Source organism: Trachurus japonicus, chromosome 17 (assembly GCF_045865225.1).
Source record: "Trachurus japonicus isolate A0001 chromosome 17, Traja_1.0".
Lineage (NCBI taxonomy): Eukaryota > Metazoa > Chordata > Actinopteri > Carangiformes > Carangidae > Trachurus > Trachurus japonicus.
This window is the reverse complement of record NC_140923.1, coordinates 30,339,898-30,359,452: the sequence shown is the minus strand read 5'-3', so window position 1 is coordinate 30,359,452 and position 19,555 is coordinate 30,339,898. Positions and strand designations below refer to the sequence as shown.

Genomic DNA, 19,555 nt, shown 5'->3' with positions numbered 1-19,555 from the left:
TGCTATAGATTCTTTGTGTGGAAGATTGAAATGTGCACAACAGATGAAAACCCAGCTAATGACTAATTACTGTATGACACAAGTTACCCCACCACCCCCCCCCCCAATGGGGACCTTTTTTCTTTCTTTCTTTCTCATTAATTTTTTTTCTTTTTTTTTATTATAAGAAAAAGACACAGTAATCAGGTGGCAGTAACATACAACCCATCAACATCACAAACACAAGGGAGGACAGAAAACAAACATACAAAAACAAAACAAAAAAAGAACATACATTTAACGACATAAAATAATCAAAACATATAATCAATAAGTGCATACTACATATTTTTTTTACATGCACTATAAATTCATATCGTAACTCAATAAATAAAAGATTAAATAATTCAACTTCAACTTTTCCACCTGAGCGGAGCGTAAACTCTTATTTATGCTATAGATACTTTGTGTGGAAGATTGAAATGTGCACAACAACAGTAGGATGAAAACCCAGCTAATGACTAATTACTGTATGACACAAGTTGCTACGAGAACACTACAGGACATCTTTAAAAAGGAAAAGACTAATGACTCATAAAGATTAATAAACAATTTACTAATACATCCAAAGATCCTTTAGCCATTAACAAGTTTTGTGTTGTCAGGAAGTGACATGAGACTAATTCATCCATGTGTCAGTTTGTGCAATGATGATGAAACTCTATAATAAGCCCTGCAGCCTATTAATGTGCCTCTTATCTAATCGATGCTGGGGGGGGGGGGGGGGGGGTAAAATAATGTAATAATTGATTAAAAAAAAAAAAACAGTTTTCATTTCCACAAGTCAATGGTATTATGTCATCATGTGGGTCAGAGTGGGCAGACTGTGCAGGCTGCTGCTCGCTGGGAAGGTCTCCTCTCACTCTCGTGGGTGGGAAAAGGAGGGGTTGAGTTGGCCAAAGTGTGTGTGTGTGTGTGTGTGTGTGTAGGGGGGGTATGTTTGACCACAGGTGTCAGATCAGGTCAAGTCTGTATGGGTTTGTTTGCCCAGGGCGCTGTACAAGCTAGAACTGCTGCAGCTCATAAAACAAATGATTCTCCATTAATTAAATCATCTGGAAAGCTTTTATAGTGCGGCTAGTAATAGAACCGATCCATAAGGGATTAGTGTATTATTCTAAAGCACTGATAAATGACGCCTTTTGATAAAGACTCCACACTCAACAGTGGAAGATCTGTACTCATCAATCTATTAAATTAGAAACATGTATTGATTCTTGGATGCCATGATGATGATGATGATGATGATGGCGATGCTGCTGCTGCTGCTGATGATGGTAGTGGTGGTGATGATGATGATGACCATAAGGATGATGATGATGATAGTGGTGGTGGCTGAGGAGGTGGTGTGATTATGAGTGATGATGCACTATAACACTAATAATAACTTCCGACAGAGAGCGGTGATGAAGAGATGAAGGGACAAAAGCCTGAAAATTTGGAGGGGGTAAAAAAAACGTTCCGGAAGATTTTCAAGAGTCACGGTTATATTAGAGAGAGAGAGCGAGAGAGAGAGAGAGAGAGAGAGGGAGTGAGAGAGGAGACGCACACACGGACAGAGAGAGTGAGTGAGTGAGTGAGAGGGGAGAGAGAGAGAGAGACGCGGTAGCAGCGTTTGTCCTTCTCCTCCTCAGTGTTGTGACCTGCCGGCGGCCGGAGCGGGCGACGGGCGAAGAAAACTTGAGACGATCCCAGCGAGATCCGACATCCAGAGGTAAACGGAGGACGGACTGGACCGGAACCAGAGCCGTCCCGTCATTGTGAGCATGTAGATGTATTTTCCACGGTGGACAGGCTGAGTGGAGATCAGACCTAGTTTCCCCTCTCGCTTGGTATTTGGGAATTGCGTCTCTCTCTCCGCCTGCTGCTCTTTGGCATCACCGCCTCAACATCCATCACATTCACCACGGCTCGCACTTTGAATTGAAATTCCGTTACACGGCACATAAAGATACTTGAGTGTGAATTCTGTCTGTTTTGTTGTTGTTGTTGCTTTAATTGTTTCAGGTAAATAGATGCGTGTTGTGGCGGACCGACTTCGTGCGTATTTGCTAGATCCCGGAGGGTTTCGCTGTTTTTTTTTCTTCTTCTTGTCTCGTTGTAAAAGTCTTTTATAGCTTCAGGTGAAATTACCAACCAGCTGTAATTAGGAGAAATATCATAAAACGAGCTGTTTCATAATCACCACGGTCCCAGTTGGGAGCTCTTAGTCAAAGAGATTGAGGACCTGTCTCCTGGCACACACTTATATGTGTTTTTTTTTATGTAGGGGAATTTTCACCGCCATAATAACTGTTAGATTGATTGATTCTCCTATTGATCCATGTATCGACCCGGCAGATTTGTGGCGCGTGTTTTTATTCGGGCTCCACGGCAAAGAGAAAGGAGGCTGTCACTTTTTGTGCAAATTGGAATCGGTGCAGTGTCTTTACGCGTGCGGGAGCCGCCGATTCCCTAACAGACGGGTCGTGCGTGTGCGTGTGCGCACTCCTCCTGCCTGCCTGTCTGTCTGTCTGTCTGTCTGTCTGTCTGTCTGCACGCGGCGGGGCGGCAGCGACTGACAGACTGTCACACGCCGAGCACCGACACCGGGGGCAAATATTTTACCTGCACGCCGAACGTATGCGCGATCCCTCCGCGGTTCAGCGCGTCTCTAATGAGGCTGAGCGGCTGCGAGTCGCTTCAAAAACCCCGGCTTAATTGCGTCCATTTATTACCCGACCTTATAAGTCGGTCATAATAAGTATTTGGCTTAATATCCACTTGTGTCGGTCGGTGCGCGCGTGCCTGCATGTGCAAAAACGCTCCTTTTCCCCTCCACTGCTGTGCACAAATGTAATAATGTTTGTGTTTGTGTGAGACCTTAAGCATCCATTGCCCTTCTGGGAAATACATTTGCTTAGATTTATGACCTGCCTTCTCAGGTCCTATCGATTATTGCAGCCTGTCTTGTACTATATTGTTGTAAGAGCAGGAAAAGTGGGTCTGCCATATCTATATATAATTTCTTGATGTTGTAGGGAGCGCAGTGAGCTTTTGATACAGTCATCTCTGCAGCTGGGTCAATTCTCAAGTGGAAAATCTGCTGCTCTCACAGTACAGACCCTCGTTGAGCATCTACATAAAAACTAATGTGATAATGTGAATGAACGCCTCTCACACGCACACAGACGCACAGTGACACGCGCCCATGATGGGCCCTAAGCGACTAATGGCTCTGATCAGTGTGAGGCATGTTTATGTATGTGGAGTGCTCATGTATTATACATCACTGTTGCACCAGGGCGCACTGGTACAATCAGCCCAATGTGTGCGAGCTGTATTTGTTTATGTGCAAGTGCGTCTCTCATGACGTGTGAGTGTTTTTTCTCTGTGTATCTTTCACAGTGTGTATCAGTGTATTTGATTGCATGAGTACTTTTCTGTAATTTTCCCCTGGACCAGTCGTGGTATCACAGAGGTTTTTTTTTCCTTTTTGAGAGGGAGAAAATGGGACGAAGGAGACCAGTGATTGGACTCGCACTCTTTCCTCCTCTAATGTGGTTAAGAGGGACAGAGCGCAGAGATCTGTGCCAGTATTCAGTTTGTAATTGTTTACAACAGAGAGCTCTTAACGTGTACACAGACAGGGACCTAAAGAGCGACAGGGAGATATAAATGAGAAACATGGGAAACGTCAACGGAGGAGAGGAAGGGGTATTTAGATGGAGCGATGGGGGTATTCAGATGAGAGGAGGTGGACATGAGTAAGGGGTGGGATGGAACATGACGAGCGATTAGGAGAAAGAGTGGAGAATGGGAGGAGGGAGGGAGGGAGGGAGGGAGGGAGGAAGAGGTGGCGGCGGGAACAGGTTGCACCCAGTCTGTGACTTATGCTGGTGATAAAACAGCCTGGAGAAAAGAGGCTGAAGACAGACAGGGAGACAGAGAGAGAGAGAGGTGGTGTTGTTGTGACAAGAGAGGGACACACTGAATCCCATTAGCGGACATTACTGTGTGTTATGGCTGACAGTAGAAGAAGTAGTCGGCGATAGATGTTAGGATACTGAGGATGGAGCAGCACTTAGAGGAAAACAAACAGCACTGAGGACACTTCAGAGGAGAAGACGGATGAAGACGAACTGAATAGGTGAATTAGAATTTTTTGGGATCTTGCGTGAAGATTTTCTTAAACTATCGTCATCCACCAATCTGACATTTTACCTTGATGGCTCTCCTGCCTCAAGTGCCTTGTAAAGCTCTGCCAGGAAGACAGATAACTCCCCATGACTGTAGCAGACTCTCTGGCTTGTCATTCTTTAAAGACTCAATCGAACTCTGTCAATGATGTGGCCCTGAAAATGTCAGAGCTGCCTCCAAATATGCATCCTTTGCTAACAAGTAATGACTTCACGTACAACTCACCCTCCTCCTGCCCTGTGGGAAACACACAGAGTCCAGGGACACGGTAAACAATCAGTGAGTCTCTTTTCCCTTCCCCTCATAATGAGAATGGGAGAATGGGAGAGCCCCCCCTCCCCACCTTCTTACAGATGAGCACCCATGGGGGCTTTTCTCTTCTGACGGAGTATATGGCAGTCGACGGACGCGTACCACTCATTAGCTGACAATTCGGTGAAATGAATCAGACAACACGGCCTCCCAGGGACGCTTGAGGAGAACAAGGAAATAAATGCTTAGCGCTCAAGACATGAACATTCCCCAGGGCCCCCTCCTCGCACTCAGAAGAGAAAATGTAATGGCAGAATTCCCTTTCCGATTGTTTCAAAGGAAACGAGGAGCTTCCAGGATCTAACGTCGCCTCAGATCCTGCTGTTGCTCCCCTCTTCTTCTTGCTTTCCAGGCACAAGGAAAAACGGAATGAGCTGCGTTAAAAAAAAACAAAAAAAAAACACTTTACCTCTGAAAACCTTGTGACTCACAGTGACTTTTTACCGCGGAACCGGATCTCGACTATATCATCTGCAATTACCCACTCAAGGCGGAGGACTGAAGAGCGATTCTTCATCCATACGTGATGCCGCCTTTAAAGGGATAGTTCAACATTTTGGCAAATTCACCCTTTTGCTATAATCCCTATGGAGGAGTAGGTTCATTATCTTTAATTATCGGTGCATGTTGTTTTGAGATTGGCGGGGCAGAGGCGTGAGCTGCTCAGTGAACACAATGGAGGTGAACGTCCCCCTGTCCCTCATCAAACTCATCAAATACACAATCCATCAACTCCAAAACACAACGGAAGAAGTTGTGACCTGCACATTCACCACACTATAAAATAATAATTTATGATATGTATGATTTTGGAATCCCTCCGCCCAGCAGCCATGTCTGGAATGTTGATCCGGCTGCATTTACCTCTAAAATCTGTCTCGTAATGTTACATGATTATTTCATAGCGTGGTGAATGTGCAGGTCACAACCAGAGCGTTTTGGAGTTGTTGGATTGTGTATTTGATGAGTTTGATGAGGGACAGGGGGCCTGTACCGTTCACCTCCATTGTGTTCACTGAGCAGCTCACGTCTCTGCCCCGCTGATCTCAAAACAACATGCACCGATAATTAAAGCAGAAGTAAGCGATCCGGTGGTTTTGGCTAACTTCTTGTCAGCCGATGGAGTTAGCAGTCCCTGCCCTCGTCTCTACGTCACCACATTCACGCAGAGAGGACCGCCCCTTCATGCTGTTCTCTCTCCTCATTGGATAAAGGTTGTAGGATACAAGGAAAGTTTTCTCCTCGGCTTACAGCAGAGCAGAGTGACTGACAGACCCGTGTTTCAGACCAAACACTCTAAGTGATTGCTGTCGGAAGATATAACTATTTAAGACTTATATTAACACTAACATTCCGCTTACTTCTGCTTTAAAGGTAATGAACCTACTGCTATGACTATAGGGGTTATGGTGATAGGAGAGTTTTCGATGTCGAACTATCCCTTTAAGCTCCATGTAGATGTGATGCCCTCTGATGGGGCCTGTGCATCAAAGGAGGTGAAGACATGATACTTTTCAAGATTGGTGGTGTGGGGGGGGGGATTCATCAGGGGTTTCACAACAACTAAAGTGTGGGATTCAGCTTGAACATCCTTCACGCCTCTTCCTCCTCCTCCCCCTCCCCTGTCTTCCCTCAGCGCTGTGTCTCCTGCGTCCCGCATTGGAGGTTAGAGCAGGACATGCAGACCCCAGCCTGAGCAACGCTGTGTTGAGACATGGAGCCACTCTCTCTCTCTCCCCCCCGGTGATGACGGGGGGAGGGGGGGGGGAGCGGTCATTTAGAGGAAATGGCCGTGTCTAGCGGTGCAGTGTTTTTCCTGGATGGAGGCCTGTGGGATGGTGCTGCAGAGTCTGTCACGGTCTGATTGTTCTCAGACCACCATGGATGTTTACTGGCGTGCGCGTGCTAATGCAGGCAGGTGGGGGGATACATACACGCACATAGCCCCCCCCTACGCACACACACAACACACACACACACGATTGTCAGACACAATCACCCTCGTCAGACAATCTTTAAACTACACAAGCACGCACACTCTCTGATTTTCTTGGTTTTCTCCCTACGGCAAAGAACTGCGAGTCTGGAGTTGGGTCCTGTGTCTGCAGCCAGCAGGGGGTCTGGTCTGTGTTGCTGCTGGAGTGGACTGAGTTTCTGTGTGGGGCGTTCGATTGGGTGGAGGCAACTCCCAGCTCACTGGTGGATGGCTGTTTGCACTGGAAGGATGAAGGAGGACAGAAAAAAGTCCAGCAGCTCGCTCTACTGGAGACATTATTATACAGAAAAGCGTGATGCTGCTGCGGGCTGTGTGTGTGTGTGTGCGTGTGTTCTCTGTATTTACATTTGTACCTTTTGTGTGTAGAAATGAGAAAGAGAGGGGGCAAAAGAGTCAGACATTGACAGAACGAGAAAGCTTATATGACTGACTCTGATTGTGTGTGTGTGTGTGCGCGCAAGTGTGTGTGTGTTATAGACTTGCAGGCCACTGGCAGAAATATTGGTGTGGTGAGCAAAAAAAAAAAGAACCTTTTTTTCTGGTTATTTCTGATGGAAAGTTGAATTTGAGCCAGGAATTGAGAAGTGAATAATTCCCTCACACCTCTTTCAAACTCTGTTGAAAAGATGTACGCACCCATCAGCTGCATGAAAGTCACCGTGGCAGGAGAAGATTGTGTCGGTCTGTGGCTGCCCGGCTCCTGAAGTTAAATGACATCAGCAGCGAATAATGAACCAGTGTTGGACAGTGAAGTATTTACAGGAAATGTGACCTGATGGGAGGCAGTGGCAGGATTACCATTGAAAAATCAGTAATTACAATGCACTTATGAATTTAATAAGTGCTCCTTGACACCAACCGTGTGGCGTTACTCAGAGGTTTAATAATAATAATCATCATAATAAAATGTGAAATTCCAGTTTTTGCTCTCAGCAAAACTTCTATGTTAACAAAGAATCACAGGCCTCCCCTGGTAACTATAACAACACAAGTTGGTGCAGGGTCATGTTTACCACTCTGTTGCATCACTCCTTCTTCTCTCTAAGTGGTTGGGAACTGTGGAGACCAATTGCTGTAATTTTTTGAAAGATAAATGTTTTCCTATTCTTGCTTGATTTACAGTTCGAGTTCTCCTTTGTCCTATTTTACATTGAATAATGTGCCAAACCTTTTCAGTGGGTGACAAGTGGGGACTGCAGCAGGCCAGTTTAGCACCCACATGATTACTACAGAGCCCTGCTGTTGTCATACTGCACAGTGTGCTTTGGCTTTGTCTTTCTGAAATACGAAAAGGCCCTCCCTGAAATAAATGTTGTACATTTGGCAGCACAAGTTGCTCCAGAGCCTGCACATGTTGGGTACTGATGCAACCCCCCCACCCCCCACACCGTCCCATCACGGGTGCTGGCTTTTGATCTGTGTGTTGACAACAAGCTGGATGGTCCCCCTCCCCTTTAGCCCGGAGGAAGTGGCGTCCATGACTTCTAAAAAGAATTTCATATGTTGACTCATCAGACCACAGGACGTTTTTCCACTTCACCTCAGTCCACCTTCAGTCAACTCAGGACCTCTGCATGGTGGAGCTTTAACCTCCACTCTGTGTTTACAGATAATTACACAAATTCTCTCAGTTTTAATGATATTGTAATCACACAGTTATTCTTATTCTTAGGTTGTTTGCCGATGCAGTCTTTCAAGAGTGGTGAACCCCTTCCCATCTTTACCTCAGAGGGACTCTTTTTTGCACCAAGTCATGTTGCTAATCAGTTCCGAGGTAACTTAATATAATTGTGAGAATATTCACCAGGTGTTTTCTTTTGGCAGTTAGATACTTTTCCAGTCTTTTGTTGTAACAGTCTCAGTTTCTCTGAAATGTGCCGCTGGCATGAAATTCAAAATGGGCAATTTTCAAAAAACAAAGACATTTCTCAGTTTGAACATTTCCAACGTTTCCAATTTATTATGCACTTCAGTTGTTTTGCAAATCATCACATTCTGTTTTTATTTATGTTTTACATAGTGTCCCAACTCTTTTTGGAAACAGGACTCTAACAACTATATTCCTTTGTGCACTTCAGCCTGATTTATGCTTCTGCATTAAGTCGCACCTCCAAAAACATTCAAACTACGCTTTGAGGCGACGCCGACTGCAAGGGCTGTGATTGGTCCACTACACCTAGCGTTGGCGGTGAATTGCACAGCAATGGGTTCGTTTGATGCAGAACTTTGAAGGTGCACAACGGTGTGGTTACGGAAGCATAAACTAGGCTTTAGCCCCTGTAGCTACCCACCATTAGCTTCACACGCATTTGACTTCTAGAGTTACATGCTGTCATTCCGACATCCCACCACTCCGACATACCACTATTCTGACATGCCATCGTCCCACCATTTCGACAAAGCTTTCGATATAAGGAAATGTGCGTTACTCAACATGTGACTCCCTCCTACTTATCTGGACTCTCTACTTCTGGACTCTCTCTATCTATCTGGCCTGTCTAGCCTCTACTTGGTCTTTTTACTAAACTTAACCAACTCCTTTTGGGGAAACAATACGCTATTAAAGGGGTTGTTGGAAAGGCAGCATGTTTAAAAAAAGAAAAAAATACCGTCATTCCGACCATAGAAGGCAAGAATTGTCGGAATGATGGGACATTTGATAGAAAATTAAGTGTTGCCATTTACACTATTACAAGCCTATGTCGGACTGGTGGGATGTCGGAATGGCGGTTACCCCCCGACTTGTGGCCCTCAGTTAGCTCGGTTAGCTTAACATCAGTGCTGCATCCGACACTTGTTGACCTCAGGAGATTTGACGTGGAAATCTGTTTAATCTGAAGGAATAATTGATAGGAAAAATAATGTGGCATGTAAGAAAGAAATATATTCTGCTGTTGAGAAATCAGTAAAGCCATGTAATTACTTTTTCAATTACCGACATAAAAGCAATTGAATACATTTTCAAAAAGCAACTTCCCCAGCACCATTAAAACCCATTCATACCACAAAAATGTGTTTCAAAGCCGCTTGTGGTGCTCTAATCTAACCTCAGATTTTTAAGCAGAGGTAATGCAAACCACCACCAGGCAGCTCTCAGACGCACTGCGGTTTGCTCATCCATTTAGTCCCCTCTACATACAAGTAGAGCAGATAAAAACCGTTCACATAATTTCACTCAATTTAGAGAACCTGTTTAAAAAGAATTAACATTTTGGTTCATGTTATAATGGATATCTGGCCAAGAAATCAACTTGCTCAGAGCATCTCTTAAAATCATGAGTCACTGTGGTGGGAGGACCAAGGTGTAAAGAGTGAGGAACAGATCAAAGCACAGACATATCAGTCACACGGCCCAGCTTGCATTACTTACATTTACAAGGGTAATGAGGGAGGGATCCATATGGCGGGTCAAATCTCACTGAGCTGCACGGAAACGGAGGAAGCTACAATTAGCACGTCAGCGCTTGGAAACTTTAATCACAACAGAAAAAAATCAAATTAAATATTCAACGTTAAATATGATTCCCCCCTCCCATTCAGTCTTGACATTTAAGTGATGAGTTTTTGGTGCAAATCTTTAAAACATGTGACGGGGCTACAGTTTTCAATTTTACAGCTTTCATTGGCTTTTCATTTACTTGTCCCTATTTCTCAGTTCATAAGCACACATGAAATTGAATGCACTAACTGTAGCTACTTAAATAATTTCACCATGGTTTAACACAATTTAGGAAGACTTTAATAAGCTTTGCAACAAAAGGTGCCAATGACTGTAACCAGCATTTTGGAATTTAATTTATCATACTCAGGAAATTAACTTTTCTTTTTCTTTTTTTTGCCAGAACATTTGCTCGTGAAAATTAAAATTTGCTCGCACAGAAGGTAGCTTTTTTTTTTTTTCTTTCTTTTTTTTTTGCAGAGTGTTATTTATCACTTCTTTGTTTTGGCTCATCTTTACAGTGGCTGCCAGTGATTCTGGGAAAATGTTGTGTTTGCCTGAGGTAGGAGTGACTGTGTAGGTGTTTGCTTGGGCTGGTGGTAATGTGCATCTGCACGACTGCATGTAGCGCATCAGCTGCAGACGTGTATGTGTGTGTGGGACGGGGGGGATTGAGGGGGGGTGTCTGTGTGTGTGAGTACGTGTGGGGCCATGACAGAGAGAAACCTACAGAATAAGCTGCCACCCCTGACATAGGAGTCCTGTAGGAATAGAGCAAATCCTATTGTAAATTTGCCTACCCCATGAAGATAATTGGCTTATTCCTGTGTTAAATAGCCGGTCCTACAGGACACGGACTGGGCTTAGCATGCTCCGTGTAGACACTGTGTCTGCTCCTCTGCTTCACAGGGACTTCGAGGCACATTACATACTGAATTACTGTATGACAGTGATGAACTGATAGCTGCAGTGCCGAGCGCAGAGCCTAACTGTGAGGGCGCCGGCGTGCGCGAGCGTATGCGAGGGGCACGGGGGTTTGATTCCCCACACGATGCCTTTCCTCTCTTCTACGGCTCCGGCCGCTTGATGTATGAAAAGCAGTTACACAGACAGCAGCTGGTTTAGGAACAATCTGCACATCCAGGACTTCAGAGCATTTCCCTTTGCCTCAATTTCTGGTTTTCATGCTCCAGTCTACACAAAGTTTCAGGCTTCTGTTGAGCTTGAATGTGGAGAAAGTGTTGCGTAGCCTTACCTAAATCATTATCCACACATCAAACACCATCTGGGTTTCACACCGTCACTTTGAAGATTCCTTCCTCATCAGTCCTGCGCCTAAAGGAAACACTGAAGATAAACGTGTGTGTGTGTGAGCATGCAAAATAGCTTACATACAACTCTTTTTTTGCCTGTTTTAACCCCGTAGTTGCTCAGTAACCACACTAACAGCACTTTCCTCTCTTGTTTCTTGGCCTCTGGGCAAGTGCTTAGTGATGAACCCGGCCCCAGCTGATCCAGCAGCTCAGAGGGGAGAAGAAAAAAAAATACACCAAAATGCTCAAACCAGAAAATGAGAGATTCAGAGATGGATGAATTGTCAGTGGATGTGCAGCTGTTCGTGTCTTCACCCTGTTTGTGTGTGTGAGCGCGCGAGAGTGTTCAGTGTGTGTGAGGGGAAGCTGGAGAGCTAGCACGCATAATTCTGGGACATGACCGAAAACTGTCTAGTTAGAGTGCATCAGGAAACGGATGAAAGGGAGAATTCCCTGCACATGGTGAGAGAGAGGGGAGAGACTGGGCTTAAGATGCTTCATCTGTGTATGTCCTGCTGCCGACTTGAACAAAGACTACCAGGAGACGGTGACTGCAGCGTCTCTTCAAACATGCCGGACATGCTGCGAAGTGAAATGGTTGAAAGCCTCTTTTCAAAGGTTGACTGATGATATTGAGCAGATGAATTGACAGCACCTCAGGGAAAGGGGGGGGAAGCCGAAAATACAGAGGCATACTCATGCTTATCTCAGTGCAGTGTCATATTACATAGAGAAATACCCCGTCATTCTTAGCAGCGTGAGAACTGGCCCTCTCTGACTGCATCCTGGTGCACATGTGCATCTGTGTGTGTACATGTGCAACCCTGTGTTGTCCCAGCCTCTGCAGGAGCAAAGGGGCCAAGTGGCAGAGCATGAGGTTCCTCAGTAGTGTAATTAATGTAGTGCGGTTCAGTTGTCATGTGTGATATTTCAGCGCTGCGATCTACTTGAGAAGGCTTTTTGATGAATGGCCAATTAGGAGCAGACTCCTCATGCCTGGTGGCTGACTGATCTCTTTTTAATGGCACTCCTGTTTCTTTGATAAAATAGAAAATGAATCATCGATACTTTGGCCTGGGGGAGCAGCGAGCACCAAAATTAATTGTAATTGGGTGTGTAGCAGCACCGAGGGGGTCGAGGTTGTGTCTGTGTGTGTGTGTGTACGTAAAGCGTTGTGTGAGCGGCACGCGCGCACATTTGAGGTAAAGGTGGTCAACCCTGGTCACACTCTGATGCACATGGCTGCTGTTCCAAAGAGCTTTACATAATTAATTCGCCGGTTATGTGTGTGTGTGTGCATCTTTATTCCTCCATCTACACTCATCTAGTAAAAAGTAGATTGCAGCCACAATGTATGAGCCCAGCTGTGTTTACCGCGGCACCGATCGGCGTCACTGTCACTGATTCAGCTCATTTTTGTTTGTTTGATTGCTATTAAAGCGCACTTCAGTTGAGCCTGGCAAGTTTCCCCCTCTGAAAAATCCACGCTTAAACTGTGCTGCTGTGTTTTTGATGCTTTAATCACAACAAATAAATAATAAAAGAAGTCTCATTTTCTATGCATAGTTAATGCAACAGCAATGAAAGGACAAGACAGAAAAAAAACAGCCTTAAACGTTCAAAGAAACACAAAGTCTCTTTTCTTCTTTATTTGCCAAATCCTCCAGAGATGGCCAAGATGTGTTTGCTTTTTCTCAGGGGTGGGGTGGGGCGATGTTCGATGGGGGTTGTTGTTGGTGGTGGTGGTGGTGGTTGTGGGGGGGGGGGCGTTGTTTGAACTGAGGCTGTGAAAACACACCGTGGAACAATTTGAACGAGCCGCTAGCATCTCCAACCACAGAACCCTCCAGGAGGCTGTGGACCGCCCGACGAGCTGCAAAGATCTCTGCTACGCCCCTGTGATTTCTGCTCCCCGGGTCTTCAGCTGCTGGGGGGGAGGGGGTGAGGGGTTTCTCCACTCCTCTAAGCAAACAGAACAGGTTCAGAATGAGGTGATTAGTGTTGTCAAAATGCCACCGCCCCCCCCCCCCCGCTGATGTTGGAGGATGTCGGGACGGTAATCTCATAATGCGCAGCGTGAAACTGTAGGAATGTCGTTTTGTTTTCTGCCTGCCCGCAAATGGCAAAATACATTAAGAGTCCTGGGATTGTTATAGGTTTTACACACAGCTTCCTCAGCCTCCTTCATCATCATCACCCCCCCCCCCCCCCCCCCACACACACACACACACACACACACACACACACTGCACACCAACGTGACACGACTTCAGGCTGAAATTACGAAGCAGACCTTTCACACGTGGTCACAATGCACGCTTGCTCTGCAGGTAGAGGCACTTTGGGGAGGGGGAGGGGGGAGTGGGAGCAGATACAGAGGGAATCTTATTTTGTGGATTCAGTCTTCATAAACATCATTATCGCCTCTCTGACCTTGAGGAGCTGTGCCGTTCAGCTGCGACCCCAATTTTGTCAGGAACCTTGAATGGGGATGTGTGCGGTCTCTCCGGGCACACGGGCAATCGAGCTGACAAAAAGGATTTCTTCTTCCTTCTTTTTTTTTTTTTTTTTTTTTTTAAAGGGAGTGGAGTGTGTGGCCTGTCGCCATGTGTGTCGTGTGTCTGGGAGAGGGTGTGTGCATCTACGCCAGCGCGCTGACTCGGCAATCTCTGTTTTCGCCCGCTGCCTGGATCCGTCAGCATCTTTCCCCCCAAACAAAGTTTTCCGACTGTGCCTCTGCCAGATTTAAACTGTGTAGAACATTAGTGTAACAGCCCACGCTCTTAGAATACAGATTTGTTCTTGAGTGCACGCCAAATGGCCTCTATATTTTATGAGCCTTCTCTCTACTAACATACCGTCTTGAGACTAATTATCATGGTCGCACTCAAACACAAAGCTCGTTTATTATTGCATTGACATCACATTTGTTTTGGCTTGGCCTACATGGCAGGGACTTCACAGCGCTACAATGCTGGAATCATGTTTTGAGCTTGACGGAGCACGCTTTGGATGGAGAATCTGTTCCTCGTTGCGCCGTACACGGTGTTAGGCGGAAAGGTTGTTTGTTCTTTACAGTCTTGTCATTCATCTCTCTTCAAGTGGACTTTAATTTTTCTCCCCCCCTCTGCCCGGGCAGGGCTGCACAGCCAGCCAGCAGCTCACTCCGTTCTTAGGAAGCAGATTCTTCTCCTGGTCCTGGCCTAGAAATGCCTTGATACTTTTATTATCATAATACTCCCCCCACCAGTATATTCTATCTGTACACTGATTCCAGCTATTTTTACACTTACTGCAAGACTATTAATAAAAGTCTGAGTAATGTTGGTCTGAAAAATGGAAATGGTACATGAAAGAGCTGTTAAAAATTTAAAGGAGCTTCTAGAAATTGGTGATGATTTTTTTCCCCCAGTACTATTTTAACCATGATTTTTTGGAAAACATTAAAATACCATGTTTTATGTATTGCAAAAATGAAAACTAGCACATTGTTTATGGATGCATAACTGATCCCATTATCAAATAACAATAACCAATCTAGCACATCTACAATGATTCAGTTTACATGCCAGCTAATTCCTGCCCAGGTTCATGAGTTCGGCAGAGCCTATCCCAGGATGCACTGGGCAGAAAAAGCAGGAAAATCCCAGGCATGCTGCCAATTTACGGCAGGGTGAGAACAGGCAGGCAAACACAGATAGATGCACAAAAAAAAAACACAACATTAGTGCACAATAACAGAGGCAGCTGCTGGAGTCTCTGAAAGTGAAGTTTTGGTTCAGTGTCATGGAGTCAGTGATTTCCAAATACAATGCAACACTAAGCAGACTACAAATGAATAAAGGCAAAAAAGGCTTTTTATAATAATGCTGCAGACATGCATCACAGCCCCCTTCTCATCTGTGGTAGACCCATGGTGTTTTCATTTAATTGGCTGATTAGAGCTTGTTCCTCTCCAGACTCCAGACATGCAGTCATCTCCCCAGCCCGGGCCCAGACTTCTGAATCTCAGCCCGCTCCTCAGATCTTGTTCAGTACTTCAAACAGATCTGGTGCTGTGTCCAGAGACTGTGCTGGATGGAGAGACGGTCCACACATCAAGATTGACGAGAACAAGGATGTCCCCGTCCCCTGCATCGTTAGCTAGCTAGATGCATCGCTACATTAAATAAAAACAACAACAACAGCAACTCTCGGTAAGTGAACAGCTGGCAGCCACCACAGCTGTCGACTGAAAATGATTGCAGGTGCCACTTTCCGCTCATTGGTTACAACGAAACAGCCACTCAAGCTAACAGCGCACTGGCTAGCATGAAAGACGGTTGTCAGTATATGATATTCACTAAATGAATGAAGTCAGGTTTAGCCAGACTTTTGAGACTCCCATCATTGTCACTTATTGTTAGAAACATACTGAGATTTACCTGTGGCCAAAATTATATAGAACAGCTGATGGATCTGAAAATACCTGACCTTTTTTGAACCTAAAACATGATTTCATTTCATAATATTCAAGAAATATGCAGATGGTTGCTCTGAGTATAATCAGATGAAGTGAGTCCTACTGTTTATATCCACTATTTACCTTTTAATCTTTGGTATCTCCACCTTTTGTGGCAATTACAGCAGCACATTTCTCTGGCATTGTGTCAATTTCCTGAGAACTTCAGCACTAATGTTGGCCCATCATGTCTTCTGCTATTCAAACCGAAAGTTTTCCTTTGAATGTGTTATAGATCTGTCCAATTTATTTTCCAACTCGCCCCAAATTAGCTTGATGGAGTTGAGGTCCAGACTTTGTAAATAATTTGGCTTCTTCTGTGAAGGAACATGACATTGACAGTCAGTACGTTTACATGCAGAGCTTAATCGAGCTATGCTCAAAATTTGATTTTGGCGTCAAGTCAGACTTCTGTCCTTGTCTCAATATACATGCAACTGAGAAAACCGAATAACTGACGGGGTCCGCCCCCTCATGTGGCGTCACCTGTTGTTTCAGCGGGTTAATACGCCCCCTGGCCTATTGACTTTTCTGTCACCTCGTAAAAAACTGAATATAAACAATTTAGTAAGCTTATTAATAAATTCTCAACTGCAGTTCCCGACCAGACGCGCCAGTCTGGGCTGGATGCGCGCTGAGAATAGGATACGGGCTTCCTTTCTCTCTCTCTCTCTCTCACTCTCTCTCACTCTCTCTCTCTCTCTCTTTTTTTTAAAAATAAAACACTCTTGCTGGTTGCGCTGTGTGAAATGCATTGAATCAGCGCTGTTGTTGGGTTTTTTTTCTTTACTTTGCCGGGTTCAGGCGGCTTCTCTGCTCCACTTGGTGCTGTCTCTACGGTTGTGGAGCATGCGCACATGCATTGTCCAGTTATACTCCGACTAAGGTGTATACATGACGGAGAAAATCGAATTCCAATCGCATTATCTGGGTGTCTTAATCGGAGTTCTCAACTCCGATTTCAGTCAGACTAAGGTGTTTACATGCACTTCAGTTGTCCAGTTATAGTCGGATTAAGGCAATAATTCGGTTTTTTCAAGTGTCATGTAAACGTACTGAGTGAAAAAGGCCTAGCTTTTTTGTCAGGAAAATGACCCAAATCTTCTAATCATCGCTCTATTCTATGGTTTATAGAGCATAATAATGATTTTACCTCGGTCTGGGTGAGTACTCGATTCTGACTGGCTGCAGGGTGTAGGATAAAAAATGATAACGGACAACCATAAAGATGTCCCGGTCAAATTGTCTGATAGCGGTTCTTTTTTTCTTTTTTTTTTAAAGTATATATTTTTGGGCATTTATGCCTTTATGGATAGTACAGTTGAGACAGACAGGAAACGGGGAGGTAGAGAGAGGGGGGATGACACGCAGTAAATGGCGCCCGACGCGGGACTCGAACCAGGGCCGACTGCAGCGAGGACTGTGCCTCTATACATGGGGCGCCCGCTCTAACCACTACGCCACGCGACGCCCCACGGTTCTTTTTTTTAAAGTATATTTTTTTGGGCTTTTCATGCCTTTTATTGATAGGACAGTTGAGAGAGACAGGAAATGGGGAGGCAGAGAGAAGGGGAATGACATGCAGGAAAGGGCCGCCCAATGCGGGATTCGAACCGGGGCCGCCTGCAGTGAGGACTGTAGCCTCTAAACATGGGGCGCCTGCTCAACCTACTGCGCCCGCCTGATTGCGGTTCCATACTACTAAACTACGGGTGCGTTCCGATCGACCTTTAGTTCCCTGTGCAGTGGACTACACAGGGTGTTCCGCCATGTTCAGTGTGGTTCCAAACCGCAGGGAGCAGTTTGAAGGGAACTGTGAACTGTGCAGGGAGGGAGTGAACAAGGGTTCCTCACTTCGCCCAGTTCACCGGATGTTGACAACTGATATTACCCATCAGCCATTGCGTTTACGTGCGTTACGTAAATTGGCAGGGCTAATGGTTACCTGTCTAACTTTAATAGCTCAGTGACTCAATAAACGGTCCATGAAATATATTTTCTCCAGCGGATATCTGAGTTACAACATGATTGAGCTAACTGGAGTAGTTTCATGTCGTGTCCGACAATGGGAGGGTTTTAACAGCTGACGTCCTGATGTTAGCTTAGCTACCGCCGTTAGCTTAGCGACAGCCGTTAGCTTTCCTGTCAGCTGAGCCACTGATGCTTTCTACACACCCTGATGCCCCGAAACTGAATAAATACCACGCATAGCAACACAAAACTGCTTTGTTTGTGCACACAGAAATAGTAATGTTTCTTCAATCATTTCAGATCTGTCTAAACGGTGATAGTGGCGTGAAACATTTTGAAACTTAAAAACGTTATTTAACTCGACCGGAAACAGCTGCGACGTTGCAGGGTGTTCCGATTGGTGTTATATCGGTTAAGTGAAGTTTCCTACGGCAGATTCCCTGTGCAGGGAGTAGGGAGTAGTGGGCTCTGTCCAAGTAAACTGTGGATCAGAACGCAGCCTACTACTGCACTGGCTCAAACGCTTGTTGGTAACCGTGGCAACCGAGACTCGGAGCATAACAAGTTTTCTTCAGTGCATCATGATACTGGAGTCTTGATCGATTGAGTGGCAGTGATCGGCTCCGGTGACCGTGGTTCCGGTGGAAATTGGGCGTAAACCGTCACCTCACGAGTCACTGTGGCTCTACGCTGCGGCCACAACAAAACTCAAAAAACCACATTGAAGTCCTATTAATAGTTGATAAAATATTTATTTATTTCGTAAGTGACCATGGTATAAGCAGGATAATGCTTCGCAGAAGCATCACGCCTCTGCGTCGTCCATTCATTTCTGATAATGGACACCTCGTCGAGCATTATCCCTTACGTAACCTAATGGCCAATTCAAAAAGAAAACAAATGAAGCCTCTTGAATATAAGTGTTGTAATAATTTAGGCCACCACTGTCCATCAGTGTGTAAGATAAAATAAATGAACATTTTTCTGACACATCAAACATTTTCCTTCTTCCAATCCTGCTGTTCTCCTGCAGTAATGCACTACCCCGTCTAGTTTCCTGTGGTTTTTACCCAGATTGACATTATCTCTGCATCTCCTACAAGTCTTTTTCACCTGTTCCACCTTACACTTGTTAGGCCTTGGGTAAGCAGGTGCAGTTGGGTGGACTCAGCAAAGCCTCAGCCTCTCCCTCCCTCCAGCCCTGAGCAGAGGTCGAATCACTTGGAATAAGTAACAACACCTGTGTGGGCATGGAGGGCTGTTGAAGCTTACGTTGCTGCTGCAGTGTGCTTAATACACACAATGCCACCATCAGCTGAATTAATACTTAATACACACTGACACATCTATTTATGTCAGGAGAGGGGTTGACAACGCATCAGCACACACTGGTGCCCATAATGCGTTTAATCTTGTTGCAAAGGTCACGCATTGCAAATTGCCTCTGGGCTTATTTAAAGGTGTCATGTGTAAATATTTTCAGTTTTCAGACCATACAGAAATTTACTGGAATTATCATCAGGATGTGAAGAAACAAGAGCTGCTGCCAGAAGGTGTACTCAAACTGCTTTGACTTGTAAAGGCAAGAATGGCTGAAGCCTCTGGCAAGCAACCACCACACCACCACCACCACCTGCCCCTGGCAAGACATTACATTTGAAGGGAAAGAGAAAAGAAGTCATAGACATAGAGGCAAAGCAAGAGTTACCGTTGGAATTTCTTCCCACCAGAGACGGCTCCTGAGCAAACAGACCAACAGGCGAAATTCAGAAAGTAAACTGCAAATACTCACAACACTAGTGTTT

General features: G+C 45.2%; 1 protein-coding gene across 3 annotated transcripts in view; it reads left to right on the top strand.

Moving 5' to 3' along the window:
* The first annotated feature begins 1,417 nt into the window (after positions 1-1,417).
* cdh24b (cadherin 24, type 2b) overlaps positions 1,418-19,555 on the top strand; it is a 210,312-nt gene continuing 192,174 nt past the window's right edge. For 2 of the 3 annotated variants that reach the window (XM_085804926.1, XM_085804928.1), the window contains exon 1: positions 1,426-1,753. The gene's annotated coding sequence lies outside the window, so the exon portion shown is untranslated. Of the gene's footprint in view, positions 1,754-19,555 lie in introns of all 3 variants that reach the window. The other variant, XM_085804927.1, reaches the window with a different exon arrangement.